Raw genomic sequence first — 15,337 nt, forward strand, 5'->3', positions numbered from 1 at the left:
TTCATCTACAGTTAGAAATAGCAATTTGGAACTTTCTGGAGTCCTGATTGGAATCTAAAGTACCTATTGTCGCTTTCAAGCCTATGTTTAGTCTTTATTCTCTTGCCCTCGTCTGGGCTATTTTTCTCTGTCTTTGTTGTTGTCTCTGTCTCGGCATTTAGCAGACGCCCTTACCCGGAGCGAAGTACAAAAGTGTCTCTTTTAGTGTTGGTCGTTCATGAACGATTTGTTAATTTTGAACGAGATTTAAATGTGACTCGAAAGAACGAGTCGTCTCAAAGAGTGATTCATTCGTTTCCTACCAGACTCGCACGAGCAGAGTATCACAAAATCTCCATAGGTTATGTACAGGAAACAGAATTTAGTAGTTTACTGTTCAGCTCTTCCAGTTTGAGTCGTTCATTCTTTCCATATACACTATGCAGTGCATTACACAGGAAATAGAATCGAGTAGTTCGTCTAATGAGTCCCCAGGTTTGAGTTGTTTGTTGTGTTTTTTCATGTTAAACCCATAGATGCTATGAAGGGGATTGAATTAACTAAATGGCTCCTTAATTTTGAATAACAAGATTAAAAAAGAAAAAAAAGTGTGCTATATATATGATGCTATTTATTAGTTGATTAGTTTTAGTGACTTGGTACTTTGGTACTATTTTAAGTGTTCATAGAGAGGTAGGTGGTGTTACCCAGTGTCTCATCTGTTCAGACATCTAGGGGAAGTTCATTCCACCACCTATGGCAAAAGTGCCAGAACAGAAGAATCTTGATGTATACCTTTATCTTACCCTGAGAGATGGTGGGACCAGTCAAGCAGTGCTAGAAGCTCTAAGGGAGCATGGTGCAGTCCGAGTAATGAAAGTTTTAAGGTAAGAGGGTGCTTTTGGCTTCATCTGCAAGCATCAGTGTTTTGAATCTGATGTGTCAGTGTAGCTACCAGAAGCACAGCAGTTGGGTGATGTGGGAGAACTTCGGCAGGTCAAATACAGCTGCATTTTGGATCATATGCAGATGACAAATTGCGTTCCAAGGTAGACCAGTTTTGAAATGATTAAAAATGGCTGAATCCTTCTGATGTTGTAGAGTAGAAACCGACAAACGGGTGTCATTAGCAACACGTGAGGAAAAGGACACTTGATTGACCACATTTACACCAAGGTTGCGAGCTGTGGGCTTTTCACCCCCATTGGCTGGTCGGTGTGCTTGTTCCTGGTTAGTAATTCCTACTCTGGTGTTCATGCATCAGCTAATAATGTCTTACCTACAGCTAGCATTAATGCGAATACTTGAAATAGAGCGCTAACATAGTGTGGTTACCTAAGTGAGTCCTTAAGACAATTAGCTTTATGGCACAGGGTGGTTAAAGGCATTGTATCATGGCCTGTTTCCCCTTTCCTGCAATGCCACAGCATTTACATACACTGACCAAGCATAACATTATGACCGACGAGTAAATAACAATGATTATGCCTTTATCATGGCACCTGTTAGAGAGTGCAATATATTCGGCAGCAAGTTAACATTTTGTTCTCAAAGTTGTTGTGTTGGAAGCAGAAAAAATGGGCAAATGTAAAGATTTGAGTGAGTTTGACGAGGGCCGAATTGTAGCGGCTAGACGACAGGGTCAGAGCATCTCCAAAACTGCAGCTCTTGTGGGCTGTTCCTGGTCTGCAGTGCTCAATATCTGTCAAAAGTGGTCCAAGGAAGGAACAGTGGTGAACCGGTGACGGTGTCATGGGCAGCCGAGACTCAGCCGTGCATCAGTGAGTCTCGGATGCCCATGACACCATCACCGGTGGGGAGTGAAGGCTGTCCCATGTGGTCCGATCCAAAAGATGAGTTCCTGTAGCTCAAATTAATGTTGTTGAATGCCCGACTGGTCTAGACTGTTTTGACATGGTTAAAGAGGTCAGTGTTCTCAAAGTGGGTTGACCCTTTTTGCAATAGTATTTTTCACCAGAAAAATTATCCCGAAACATGTTGAAAAGACCAGTGTGTTGACTGGGCCTCGAAGTTCCCCAGAATTCAATCCGATCAAGAATCTGCAGGATGTCCGGACAAACAATCCGATCCATGGAGGTCCCACCTCACTCCTAATAGGATTTAAAGGATTCTGATGATAACGTCTTGGTGCCAGATACCACATCGTCCTTGATGGTTTAGGGGCACAAGGAGAAACTATACAACTTTAGGCAGGTGCTTTAAATTTATGGCATGTGTCTGTGTGTGTGAGTGTAAGCACATTACCGGAGCCTTTCTCCTCTTTCCTTTCATAATGAAAAAGCTCAGCCGATGCTTGTCTAAGTTCATTTTAAACTCATTTTGTGGCTGAGGGTTGAAAGTGCTCTTCAGTCTGATCTTGTTAGTACATGCAGTTAGCATTACTTGCTGTGTCCCACCACTTGAAAATTTCCCTTAGCTGTGATATAACCTTTTTGATCTGGCAATGATGTTACTTAATGCCTCAAAGCTGCTCTTTGCATGAATGATAATGCACTTGATGAAAGTGTACTGTATTGAGTTTTATTTAGGAAGACTTGTCAAATCAGGATAAGTCGAAATCAGAAATCTAGGGTTAGGTTTAGGTCCATTAGCTCACTGTTAACTCACATTGCTGTTATTAGCCTGAGAGGAATAATTACTTTTGAATAGGGTTGCAAAGGGGAGAAGAATTTTGGAAATATTCCAAGTTGGAAACATAACCTAGAATTTATAGAAATTTGTGGGAACTGATAGTTTTTAGAAATCGCTAAATTTCTTATCATATACAAACATTTGGTCAAAAGCTGACGTGCATGCAAATTAATACAGATTTAAAAAGTGACATTTTTTACTTAAATATAATTTTGTTTAACAATAGCTTACATGCAGCACAAGAAAGTTTTAAACATAAATGTATGTAATATTTATGTCATTTACGTGAATACTCGCTAAGATGGAATTTTTTTTGCAGAATACAAGAAATGATTCGTGCTATAAAGCACTGGTCCCCAGTGGTCCGTGGGTCAATTAGTACCGGCCGCACATAAAGAATACATACCATATTATTTTTATTTTATTTATTATCTGATTCTGAACTATTTTTTATTTTGGAAAATTACCGGATTCTGTCTATGACTCACTCTTGATGCAGGTCATGATGCCTCTGTCACATGTCTTACCTCCATCCGCTACCTTCTTAAAGGGGCTGCTCCGGCCGCTAACACATAATACATTAGCACTAAATTGAAACCCCCAAGCGAGTAAAATGAACAAAATACAACACAGTGGATTCACGTGTATTATTATATTTCAAAATTTTTTTATGGTTGTATAATTTTTTGTTATATTTATCCGCCAAACCTTAAAGGCCCGTCCGTTAAAATATTGTCTGACATTAAACCGGTCTGCGCCACCAAAAGGTTCGGAGACCGCTGCTATAAAGGAATGCACAGTACATGTAGGGGGCGTGGCCTCAGTAACTCAGTGTGCCATAAATTCCTATGGAAAGTTTCCAGTCTTAAAAATTCCTAGAATTTTGCAACCCTACTTTTAAAGCATGAGGGATTTATATGGCATGGACGACGCCCCGGTCAAGCACGTTTGGCTCTCCAGCCCACCGTCTTTGCCTGCCGTCACTGCACAGCTCTGCCACATTCATTCAACCCTTTTCTTCTCATTTCTGCTCCAATAACCAATATCGAAGTCACTCTACCGCAGCGTATTTCGACCAAAACATCAGGAACGCTTGGATGCACATGGGCGAGATGGATAAGTGTGAGGCAAAGAAACATTGGAGTAGAGAGGGGAAAAAACCCACCCCAAATCCTCAAGTGCCCCAAGTGAATTGTACTTCACATATACAGTATGGTTACAGTATGGCTTGTATTTATGTAGCCGTCTGAGCAGCATTACACGACTAGCCAAGTAATTTATGCACAGTTCTGCTCTGATGCCTTTAAATACAAATTTGACATCACAGATCCTCGTAAAGATTTTTTTACATTGCCATCTATTTAAGTGCTGCTGCACATTTATATGTTGTTGATTCTGACTATTACATTCCAATGTTAGTCTGTATAGAACCCTATACCATGGGGCCTCCCGGTATTGTTCTGAAAAGGTGCAGAATGGTGCAGTGGGCCTCAGGAATCCATTTGCCATGCATTCAAGTCACAACACATGAAAGGCACTTGGGGTTGTTCATTGGAAATGCCTTGTTTGCTCATATCGGAAACCACCCCCCCTTCACTATGGTCCACTCTGTTCACAGCTTCACAATGCTCACCCACACAGCACCATACACGCTGCCTGCCATCTGCCTGGTACAGCTGAAATCAGGATTTAAATCTGTACAGACGATTGTTCACAAGTGTGCGAGTGAAGGTTTTGCCCACTCGTGTCCTTTGCGACGTCAAACCAGGTTAAGATCAGGGCCCTGATTCAGATGTCAAATGACTTTCCCTAAGACAATTCCTGGGCAAGAATTTGTTCTGTGGTGTTTTATCAGCTGTCTCAGACAAATCCTGCAGGTCATGTAGCTTTATATGGCAGTCCTGGGCTGCACTTATGAGACTGGTGCTGCCAAAATCTCTGGCATAGCATTGAAGATGGCCATTTAATAACATTTTATATGTCACACACAAACATTTTTTGTGGTTTTGGGACTAAAAAAAACTCTCCATCAGTGAACAGTTCAAACAAAATAGACTTCATGATGAGACTATAATGAATTGTCTGGATCAGCCATGTTACAGCTGTTGAAAGATTTATGATCAAACTCTTGATGTCACCCAAATGAGGATGGGTTCCACTTTTGAGTCTGGTTCCTCTCAAGGTTTCTTCCTCATAACATCTAAGGGAGTTTTTCCTTGCCACAGTCGCCATTGCTTGCTTATCAGGGATAAATGCACACCATTCACCTTGACTGTTGATTTCTGTAAAGCTGCTTTGAGACAATGTCTGTTGTTAAAAGCGCAATATAAATAAACTTGACTTGACTTGACAGCGCCCCTGGAGCACAGAGGGTTAAGAGACTTACTCAAGGGCCCCAAAAGTGGTAGTTTGGTGATAACGAGGCTTGAATTCCTGCCATTTCAATCAGTAACCCAGAGCCTTAACCACTGAGTTACCACTTCCCCAATTGATTTCGACTTTGAGAGTCTGATTTCTTTCAAGGTTTCTTCCTCATGTAGCCTGAGGTAGTTTTTTTCCATCACCTCCCTTAACACCTCAGGCTTACTCAATAGAGATAAACTTATAGCAGTGCTCGGCCATCAGGGCCAACAAAGCCTTTTCTGCTGGTCTAAGCTCGATCAAAATCACGAACTTGCATTTTAATCTATTTTTGTCCGTGAATATGTTTGAAATGATTTCCAATAGACTTTTATCCTCATTCCATAGTTTTTCTTTCAAGTGCGCTGCTATAATGAGCAGGCCCTCCTGGGCCACCCCCAGGCCCTCTATAAAGCGCCGTCTGTATTTCCACATCCTTCGATTGGATGGTCAGAGAGCACACTAGTCAAAGCTTGTAAACCGCATATGTAGCTGTATTTGATAGCTGTTTTTTTATTTCACAATAGCTGACAGATGAAAAATAATAGATTCACTTGTTTGCAGATGCACCAACAGTACAAGGACATTTACAAGACGGACTTTTCAAGATCAGCTGGACAATGTGAGGAAAACTCAAGTTTTTCCTGAACCATTTGCACTTTCTTTCCTGTAGAATTTGCACAAGAAATATACACAATAAAACTGTAATGCATGTAAAACCAAAATGCACAAAAATGCATGAAAACCACAGAGGTTTTATGAGGTTAATAGTGAAGCTTCCAGTATGTGGGAGATGCAGCTGTGGCTACAGTGAAAGGAGACTTGTTGAATTGTGTTCAATAGGTTTCTTGCTTTAGCAGTGGCATTCATTTCTTAAATTCAAATTTCTTAAATCGAATATGAGGCATCTGGGGCACTGTATTGCGTAACAAAATGTATTTTCGAGTGGATTATTGTTGTCCCCATAGTAAGAAACAGCTGTCTACATGAGTCGTGCTGATCATACTGTCCATACTGAATTTGTTTTTTTAACAAATGGGAAAATTGGTTCTGAAGGGGTTCTATTTATATTTTTGTCCAGTGTAGATGTATAATGTGTGTATCCTGGGTCCTAGATTTCTGGCTTGAGTTATCGTCCAGGTCCAGCCCACCTGACTGCTCTAATATCTATAAATAACCAAAATAGCTACAACAGAGCTCCAGGTTCATTTATGTTCACTACAAATGTGACAAGTTTGCCATATTTTTTTTTTTTCCATGTCAGATTTTGTGTATTTATTACAGAGCTGCACAGCATTTCAATTAAAGGTTGGGCTGCCATATCGTATCTACTGTAAGTTTAGATAAAAAAGATCATTTTCAAGGTTACAGCTATGCCTGATTTTCAGCTCGGACATTTTTGATGCAGTCATCGTCTCCATTTCACTCTTACTGCTTGCGCATTCTCTCCTCGGATGCAGGCAAGGAGGAAAAAGACATGCAGAGGAAACACCTGCTACCCTTTTGCTGTAATTAAATATGGCTAATGAGCAGCAGGGTTGGTTATGGTGACTGGGTGGGATTGGAGCCAATCATTCTGACTGCTGCTCCACAAATTAAGTTCACAAGATGAGGCCTTGATATGTTTGCATTTTCTTTTCTTTTTTTTTTTTTTGCCTGTTTGGACATCAATTATAGTGAATATCTTTTATATGTACAGTAACAGGGTCTAATTAGTGGAAACTCAAGCAGCTGTGGGATCACACTCAAATGATAGATACCCAAATAATATGTCTTCTTCAGTTGGTTAGTAAGTTATTTTTTTATTTCTTATTCTGGTTGGTTTATTATAGAATTTATACCCTCTATGTACACCTGTAAGTCTAAGCATAAGCATAAGTCTAATATGTGCTTTTTGATTCAGATTTTAGATTAGATTTATGGCATTTGGCAAAATCCAGAGAGACTTACATTTGTCAAATTAGTGAAATACCTAATTTAGCACTTTCCAAGTTTGTAGAATTCGAGTTATATTTATATTAAGTTTGTTATCTTGCGTACCAGTGTAGATTTATTCATTACTAGAGATTTACAGCACTTTTGTACGTCGCTCTGGATAAGGGCGTCTGCTAAATGCTGTAAATGTAAATGTAAATTCATACAACTGAGCAGTTACAGTGTTAAGGGGCCCAGGAGTGCCAGCTTGGTGTGGCCGAGATTTTAAATCACAACCATCCTATCCAAAGCCCAATCGTTTGGCTATTGGAATGGAGCTGTCAAGACACAATTGGAATTTATTGGCTTTTTTTTTCTCTAGCCTAAAAGTTTGCCATCTTGCCACCCCCCCTTTTTGGAACCTCCCATTTATCCCATGGGGATTTACTCCCCATTCGCTCTATAACAACCTTCACTCTTCTGGGAAGATGTTCCACCAGATTTTGGAGTATGCTTGTTGTGATTTGGGTTCATTCAGCCAAAAGGCATTAATAAAGGGTCAGGTGAGAAGGCCTGGGATGCCATCTGCGTTCCAATTCATCCAAAATATGTTGTTCAGTAGGGTTTAGAGCTCTATAGCAGGCGATTCAAGATCTTTCCCTCCAACCCATGTATCTTTAAGGGGCTCGATTTGTGCACATCAGTATTTTGGGTCTCCTAGTTCAAGTAAAAGGAAAATTTCCTGCTACCGCATTCAAAGACGTCTTAGACAACAATCGTGTGCCCCCAACTAGATGGTATCAGTTTGGGAGGAAACACATATGACTAGAAAAGGCAGGTGTCCTGATTCTTATGTTCATGTAGTGTGCAAAAGTGCAGTTATAAATTTCACTGAGAATGTTACGACAGACACTAGTAATTGAATCTAATCTGAGCCAATAAAGTAAAAATAAAGTTAGAAGGCAATAAAATTATGTAATATGTGATGATAGTTTGAAGGGAGACATTTCTTTAGCATTTAATAAAGGAGCTTCAGCACATTATAACAGCTACAATCAGGTTTTCCACATGAGACCACTTCCTGTTATCAATTATGTTACAGCAGCAATATACAGTCTTTTGGCCTCGTTTTTCCCTTCTCTTCTCTTCTCTCTCTTCTCTTCTCTTCTCTTCTCTTCTCTTCTCTTCTTCTCTTCTCTCTTCTCTTCTTTTCTCATGCTGATGAGACAAAAACCAGCTTGCCATTTACGAAGCTCCACTCCAAGTTTCCAAAGTCTGGATACTCAAGTATGTGTCATAAATTTCATCATTAAAAACCAAGACATGACATTTGTTTAAACCTGGAATGCAATCATGGTATAATTGGAAATTAATCTCTTTCAGAAAAATTAAATGCTGAATTTTATATACAATATGTATTAGATGTGTATTTTATATTTGTATTTCTAAATATACAAATGTAATTATTTGTACACTTTCAGGAAGTCGGAGGTTTATGGCATTCCTGCTTCCTGTGCCCTTGTCCTGCCTCCTTATTTATAGCCCTTTTAAATATGGCTTGTGAAACAAATTCTATTCATAAGGGAAATATTAGTGTAATGCATGTGTGCCAATTATCAAGCTGACCTCTCCACCAGCACAAGCAGCACCTCCCTTTCTATTTGGCGCATCCAATTGCATTAGACCATCTGAAGCACTCATTCTTAGTAATTACTCATCAGTAGCTGTGCCTCTCTCCAATGCCCACCGCCCCCACCCCCAACACCCTACTGCCGTAACAACTCCAAACACTGTTGCCTTGGTAATGGCATAGCACTATTCAGAGTCTGACTACCCAGAGTTGCACCAGCAAGAGTTTTTGTTCCAAAAAAATTCTAACATTGTGTGTGCAGAGATTATCGAGAGCGTTTTGGCCCAATGTTCTACTCATTATTGATCTCCAGTCACTCAATAGTATGTAGCGTCGCTCCCAGGGATCGCTTGGCACGTTAACACTCTCTACACGACACCGACTTATCGATGTGGTCTGAAAGGCTTTTTTTTTTGCGTGCAAGAATATTGGATGGGTCTGACATTTCCTTTTTATTATTTTGGCAGAGTAGCTCTGGGTCTATTAGTGAATCTGCTAGGATGGAAAATACATGCAGGTGTTGTGACTGACAGGAAATGCTCCTGGAGCTTGATATGGAGACAGGGGAAGTGCAAGGATTATTGCTTTTTCGTGACATCACCCTGCTCTCCAGAGAGTGAGAAACAGCAAAAAGAGGCAAACAGTGGAAGGGTTTTTTTTGGGGTTTTTTTTTGACAGTGTTGATTTTTGACCCACTAGTAAAATATGAGAAACAGTGGCAGCTTCTTTTCTGTAAGCTAACAGCAAAGGTGAACCGTGATATTGCTTCATTTCAGTGTGTTGCCCAGCTTGAGGTTTATTTATAACCTCTTAGTTGTTTCCCTATACAGTAGGCGGACTCAGCCAAGCATGTCTACTTTGTTCTCTTGCCAAAATATCAACACCAGATTTTGGAGTATGCTTGTTGTGATTTGGGTTCATTCAGCCAAAAGGCATTAATAAAGGGTCAGGTGAGAAGGCCTGGGATGCCATCTGCGTTCCAATTCATCCAAAATATGTTGTTCAGTAGGGTTTAGAGCTCTATAGCAGGCGATTCAAGATCTTTCCTCCAACCCATGTATCTTTAAGGGGCTCGATTTGTGCACATCAGTATTTTGGGTCTCCTAGTTCAAGTAAAAGGAAAATTTCCTGCTACCGCATTCAAAGACGTCTTAGACAACAATCGTGTGCCCCCAACTAGATGGTATCAGTTTGGGAGGAAACACATATGACTAGAAAAGGCAGGTGTCCTGATTCTTATGTTCATGTAGTGTGCAAAAGTGCAGTTATAAATTTCACTGAGAATGTTACGACAGACACTAGTAATTGAATCTAATCTGAGCCAATAAAGTAAAAATAAAGTTAGAAGGCAATAAAATTATGTAATATGTGATGATAGTTTGAAGGGAGACATTTCTTTAGCATTTAATAAAGGAGCTTCAGCACATTATAACAGCTACAATCAGGTTTTCCACATGAGACCACTTCCTGTTATCAATTATGTTACAGCAGCAATATACAGTCTTTTGGCCTCGTTTTTTCCCTTCTCTTCTCTTCTCTTCTCTTCTCTTCTCTTCTCTTCTCTTCTCTTCTCTTCTTCTCTTCTCTTCTTTTCTCATGCTGATGAGACAAAAAACCAGCTTGCCATTTACGAAGCTCCACTCCAAGTTTCCAAAGTCTGGATACTCAAGTATGTGTCATAAATTTCATCATTAAAAACCAAGACATGACATTTGTTTAAACCTGGAATGCAATCATGGTATAATTGGAAATTAATCTCTTTCAGAAAAATTAAATGCTGAATTTTATATACAATATGTATTAGATGTGTATTTTATATTTGTATTTCTAAATATACAAATGTAATTATTTGTACACTTTCAGGAAGTCGGAGGTTTATGGCATTCCTGCTTCCTGTGCCCTTGTCCTGCCTCCTTATTTATAGCCCTTTTAAATATGGCTTGTGAAACAAATTCTATTCATAAGGGAAATATTAGTGTAATGCATGTGTGCCAATTATCAAGCTGACCTCTCCACCAGCACAAGCAGCACCTCCCTTTCTATTTGGCGCATCCAATTGCATTAGACCATCTGAAGCACTCATTCTTAGTAATTACTCATCAGTAGCTGTGCCTCTCTCCAATGCCCACCGCCCCCACCCCCAACACCCTACTGCCGTAACAACTCCAAACACTGTTGCCTTGGTAATGGCATAGCACTATTCAGAGTCTGACTACCCAGAGTTGCACCAGCAAGAGTTTTTGTTCCAAAAAAATTCTAACATTGTGTGTGCAGAGATTATCGAGAGCGTTTTGGCCCAATGTTCTACTCATTATTGATCTCCAGTCACTCAATAGTATGTAGCGTCGCTCCCAGGGATCGCTTGGCACGTTAACACTCTCTCTACACGACACCGACTTATCGATGTGGTCTGAAAGGCTTTTTTTTTTGCGTGCAAGAATATTGGATGGGTCTGACATTTCCTTTTTATTATTTTGGCAGAGTAGCTCTGGGTCTATTAGTGAATCTGCTAGGATGGAAAATACATGCAGGTGTTGTGACTGACAGGAAATGCTCCTGGAGCTTGATATGGAGACAGGGGAAGTGCAAGGATTATTGCTTTTTCGTGACATCACCCTGCTCTCCAGAGAGTGAGAAACAGCAAAAAGAGGCAAACAGTGGAAGGGTTTTTTTTGGGGTTTTTTTTTGACAGTGTTGATTTTTGACCCACTAGTAAAATATGAGAAACAGTGGCAGCTTCTTTTCTGTAAGCTAACAGCAAAGGTGAACCGTGATATTGCTTCATTTCAGTGTGTTGCCCAGCTTGAGGTTTATTTATAACCTCTTAGTTGTTTCCCTATACAGTAGGCGGACTCAGCCAAGCATGTCTACTTTGTTCTCTTGCCAAAATATCAACACGAGCTTTGAGTATGCTTCCAAACTGTTCCGCAGATCATCAGGAACGTGCAGAAAAAAATAGCTTCTATCTATGACAGAGACAGAATGACATGGTCAGCTCATCTTTTAGATGGAATAACGGATGCATACAAACAATATCCAACAATCGAGTATGTGGTCATGTGGCGAACAAAGACTATCAACAATGCGTAGATTCAAAATAGAGCAAATGTTATGCATAGCAAGTTTTCATTTATCATATGAACAGATGTCAGTGGCAGTTTGTACAATGAAATTCTACAATTCCTACAATATTAAGCAGTACAGCAAAAAAGGAGCAACATGTAATAACGAGGCATAAGCGGTGTTGGGCAGTAACTAATACTGTAACCCATGTTACTTTTTAAATAAATTAACTCTGTTACCGTTACCGTATGGTGCGTTACCCGTTCTTTTTTAAATGAATTAATTTCGGCTGAAGTGTAGCCCACAGTCTAACCTGTTTACAGCAGTGACGCATTGTAGGATTGGTGGATAAACCACTGTAAACACGAAGAAGATGCACTGTGGGCGTATCTCCGTTTCTTCAAGTCTGTGCGGCAGTAATGGCGAGTCGAGGCGAGAGCAAGACGAGTTTCTCAAAGTGGAAATATGCTCATTATTTCACTTTAGTTGAGCATAAATACAAAAACCTTTTAGTCAAATGTAAGCTGTGTCTTTCTGGTTCGACGGTTGTATCTACTGCGATAGCAGCAACTCCAATCTGTCGAAGCACCTCCAGAAACTACATGCCTTGACGAAGCTAGAAGCTAACCCAGTTTTATATTGTACATTGTTGATAGTTTTCATACCTGTGCCATAAGCTGTGAAAGGAACATTTTTAATGTTCCCATTAATGCCCTTTAATGCCCCTATACAAACACAAAACTGACTTAAACACGAAGTAATTTTTTAAACACTATTTTATTTAAGTCAGACCAGCACAAACTGAATATATCACAAGGATTTCTAAATTAATAACAAAACAAGCTGAATAATATAAAAGCTGTTGTGTTGAGCCCTTAAAGAACGTTCTTTCAAAAAAGTAACTAAAAAGTAACTTTTAACAGTAACGCATTACTTTTTGGTGTAAGTAATCAACAAAGTAACTGAGTTACTTTTTGAATGAAGTAACTAGTAACTGTAAATAGTTACTATTTCTTAGTAACTAGCACAACACTGGGCATAGGAAAGTAATAATTATATATATAGATGACATATATGATACATATGGAACATGAAGGTGTTCAATTAGACCGTATATCTTACAGCAGGTGTGTTAAAATACGCAAAGATGCATAGTCTGCAAGTTATCTGCAATAGTACTTAGTGCAATAGTTGTAAAGTAAGCTTGAGAAAGTATTGTTGCTGCTTTCTCATGACAGAACTATTTTCCCTCGAAATGCCATTGACAGTCTCATATCCCGTCAAATACCAATCTATTGAATTGCTCTGGCTCTAAGATTAAGGTGGCGTCAGCGTGACATTTCCTTTTGCTAGCCAACTCATTCCGAAGCGTAGACAAACTGCAGCAATAAGCCTCAAGTTCCTCGGTCTTTCCTCCTATAAGGAAGATACATTTTTGTTTTTTATTTTTATTTTTTTAACGAACTGCAGTTTCCAAGACAACGCTGAACATCAATGCTGTTTTATGAGACATTGGACTGGTTCTAAATTTAGAACCTCGTCGAATGAATGTATTCATATAAATTCGCACTCCTTCAGGCTTTATTGCTTTTAGTTTAATTTGGGATCTTATGCAGTCTAGGTAATGAAATAGTCCTGCAAGCAGAAGTGTATGGGTTTTGTGGTGTGATCTTAAAGCAAATCTGTACATCCTTAACCTTCTCATTCACCTTCACAACCTTCTTGTTTATATGCTTGTGCTTATGTTGTTAAAGGAAATGCAGAATGAATTCACCTACTCATGTACTTGACATTGGGAGTATCTTTGTGCTTGGAGATTGGCACATGGTAGATCCATACTCATGCCAGATAATAAAATGGCCACTTTTTTTATAAAAAAAAATTTTAGGATTCTACATACAAATGCTTTCACCTAGCTTGAACTGGTGACTTTTAAAAGAACTTTATTAGCATAACCCTTTCAAAATATTAGCATAATTACCCATTAGTACGGCTTAGCTGTTTTTATAACGCTCCCGTTTAAAGGTTAAATCGATGCCTCTTCATTAAAAGCGCATAAAACCCCACTGTGTCGTAATACCATGCTGGCTACAGCCCTTAAAATAAAAGAAAAATCCTGAATTTTATCCTGCACATTATGGCAGCAAGTTTATCCTTCTGAGAAATTCACCTCAAGCACCTTAAGGCAAAAATAGTGTTTTTTTTTTTTTTTTGATCATGAAGCCCATCTTCACACCCCTCATGCCCAATGCATCCATTTATAAGCTTCTTCTGAACTGACAGCTTACAGAGTGGCAATGCTATTGATATCTCAACAATAAACCCCAAGCTTTCTGAACTGGCTGAGAAAAACAGGCTCAGTACAAATAGCACAACTCGCCATGTAGTCCAGGCCATGTGTAAAGCAGTCTCAGAAAACCTGTCCAATCCCCTGTGGTTGAATTCTGCAAAAACAGCTAAAAAAAACCCTGTTTTTTCAGCCAATAATACATTTTGGCAATTTACAATTGTATGGTTAATGCTATATTTCCCCCAAAACAATGCACTTACAATGCAATCACCCCATTTTTCAAAAAATCATAAATGAATAAAGCCTGCTTAGCAAACGCAAGGGATCTGCCTAAAGATTAAAGTCTAAAACCTTGCTATCTAAGTAAGCAGAACAAATTGGGAATTAGCTTGTACTTTTTTTACTGTAGTCTTGGACTTTAAGGAAGTAAATGTAATTCGTAACTGTACTTAAGTAGCTTTTTCAGGCATCAGTACTTTAGGGAAGTATTTCCATTTGGGAAGTCTTTTACTTTAACTTTATTACATTTCAAAGTCAAATATCTTTTTAACTCAACTAAAATCAGTCATTCCTATCTTTAGGAGCATATACAAAATTAACTGGTCAAATCCACAAATCGGGGTGAAGCGCACCCTCCGTTTTCAACTCGTTTTGATTGGCGCTTGGTGTATCTACTCAGCACCGACATACAGTTCAGCATCAGTTCAACGGGAACTTTTAAAGAGGAATAGATGATGGAAGAAACTCAAACTCACCACAAGTAGTTAAAAAGAACTTTTTGGGCTCGTGATAATTTTAAAAGATCTGATTTTTATTGATCTTGATTTTTATTTTTAATATCGTTATATTATTTAGGAGTCTTTTCACTTAAACTGGGTTGATTAAGCAACAGTCTTTTGACGATAATGTTAGAAACATAATAGCCGTAATAAACAAGAGTACTTTGTATTATACTTTCGTATTTTTACTCAAGTGAAAATTTGAAGGAAGCACAATAACTTATAATGGAGTAATGCTTAAATTAGTGTATCTGTACTTTAACTCAAGTAAATGCTATATGTACTTCATAACACTACTAATATCAATGAAAATACCCTTTTACACTATGCACTGAGACTCCCAGATAATCAGATATTTGACATAACAAGGCATTTCACCACAAAAATTGTCTAAATCAATCAATTCTCCAGCAGTGTTGGCTTAGATGATGGTGATGCTCATAGTTTGGAAGCATAGCTCAGTGGTTATGATATTGGACTTCTGATTAAAAGGTTCTTTTCACAGACTATCAGACATTTTAATGTCAATTTCAACTAACCCAAACGTCTTTTATGCAAAGGCCTTCTCCAACCTTATCCTTGGGTTCATTCTTCATTTGCACAAAGCTTATACTTAAATTTATACTTTTA

Source organism: Silurus meridionalis, chromosome 18 (genome assembly GCF_014805685.1).
Source record: "Silurus meridionalis isolate SWU-2019-XX chromosome 18, ASM1480568v1, whole genome shotgun sequence".
Classification (NCBI taxonomy): Eukaryota; Metazoa; Chordata; class Actinopteri; order Siluriformes; family Siluridae; genus Silurus; species Silurus meridionalis.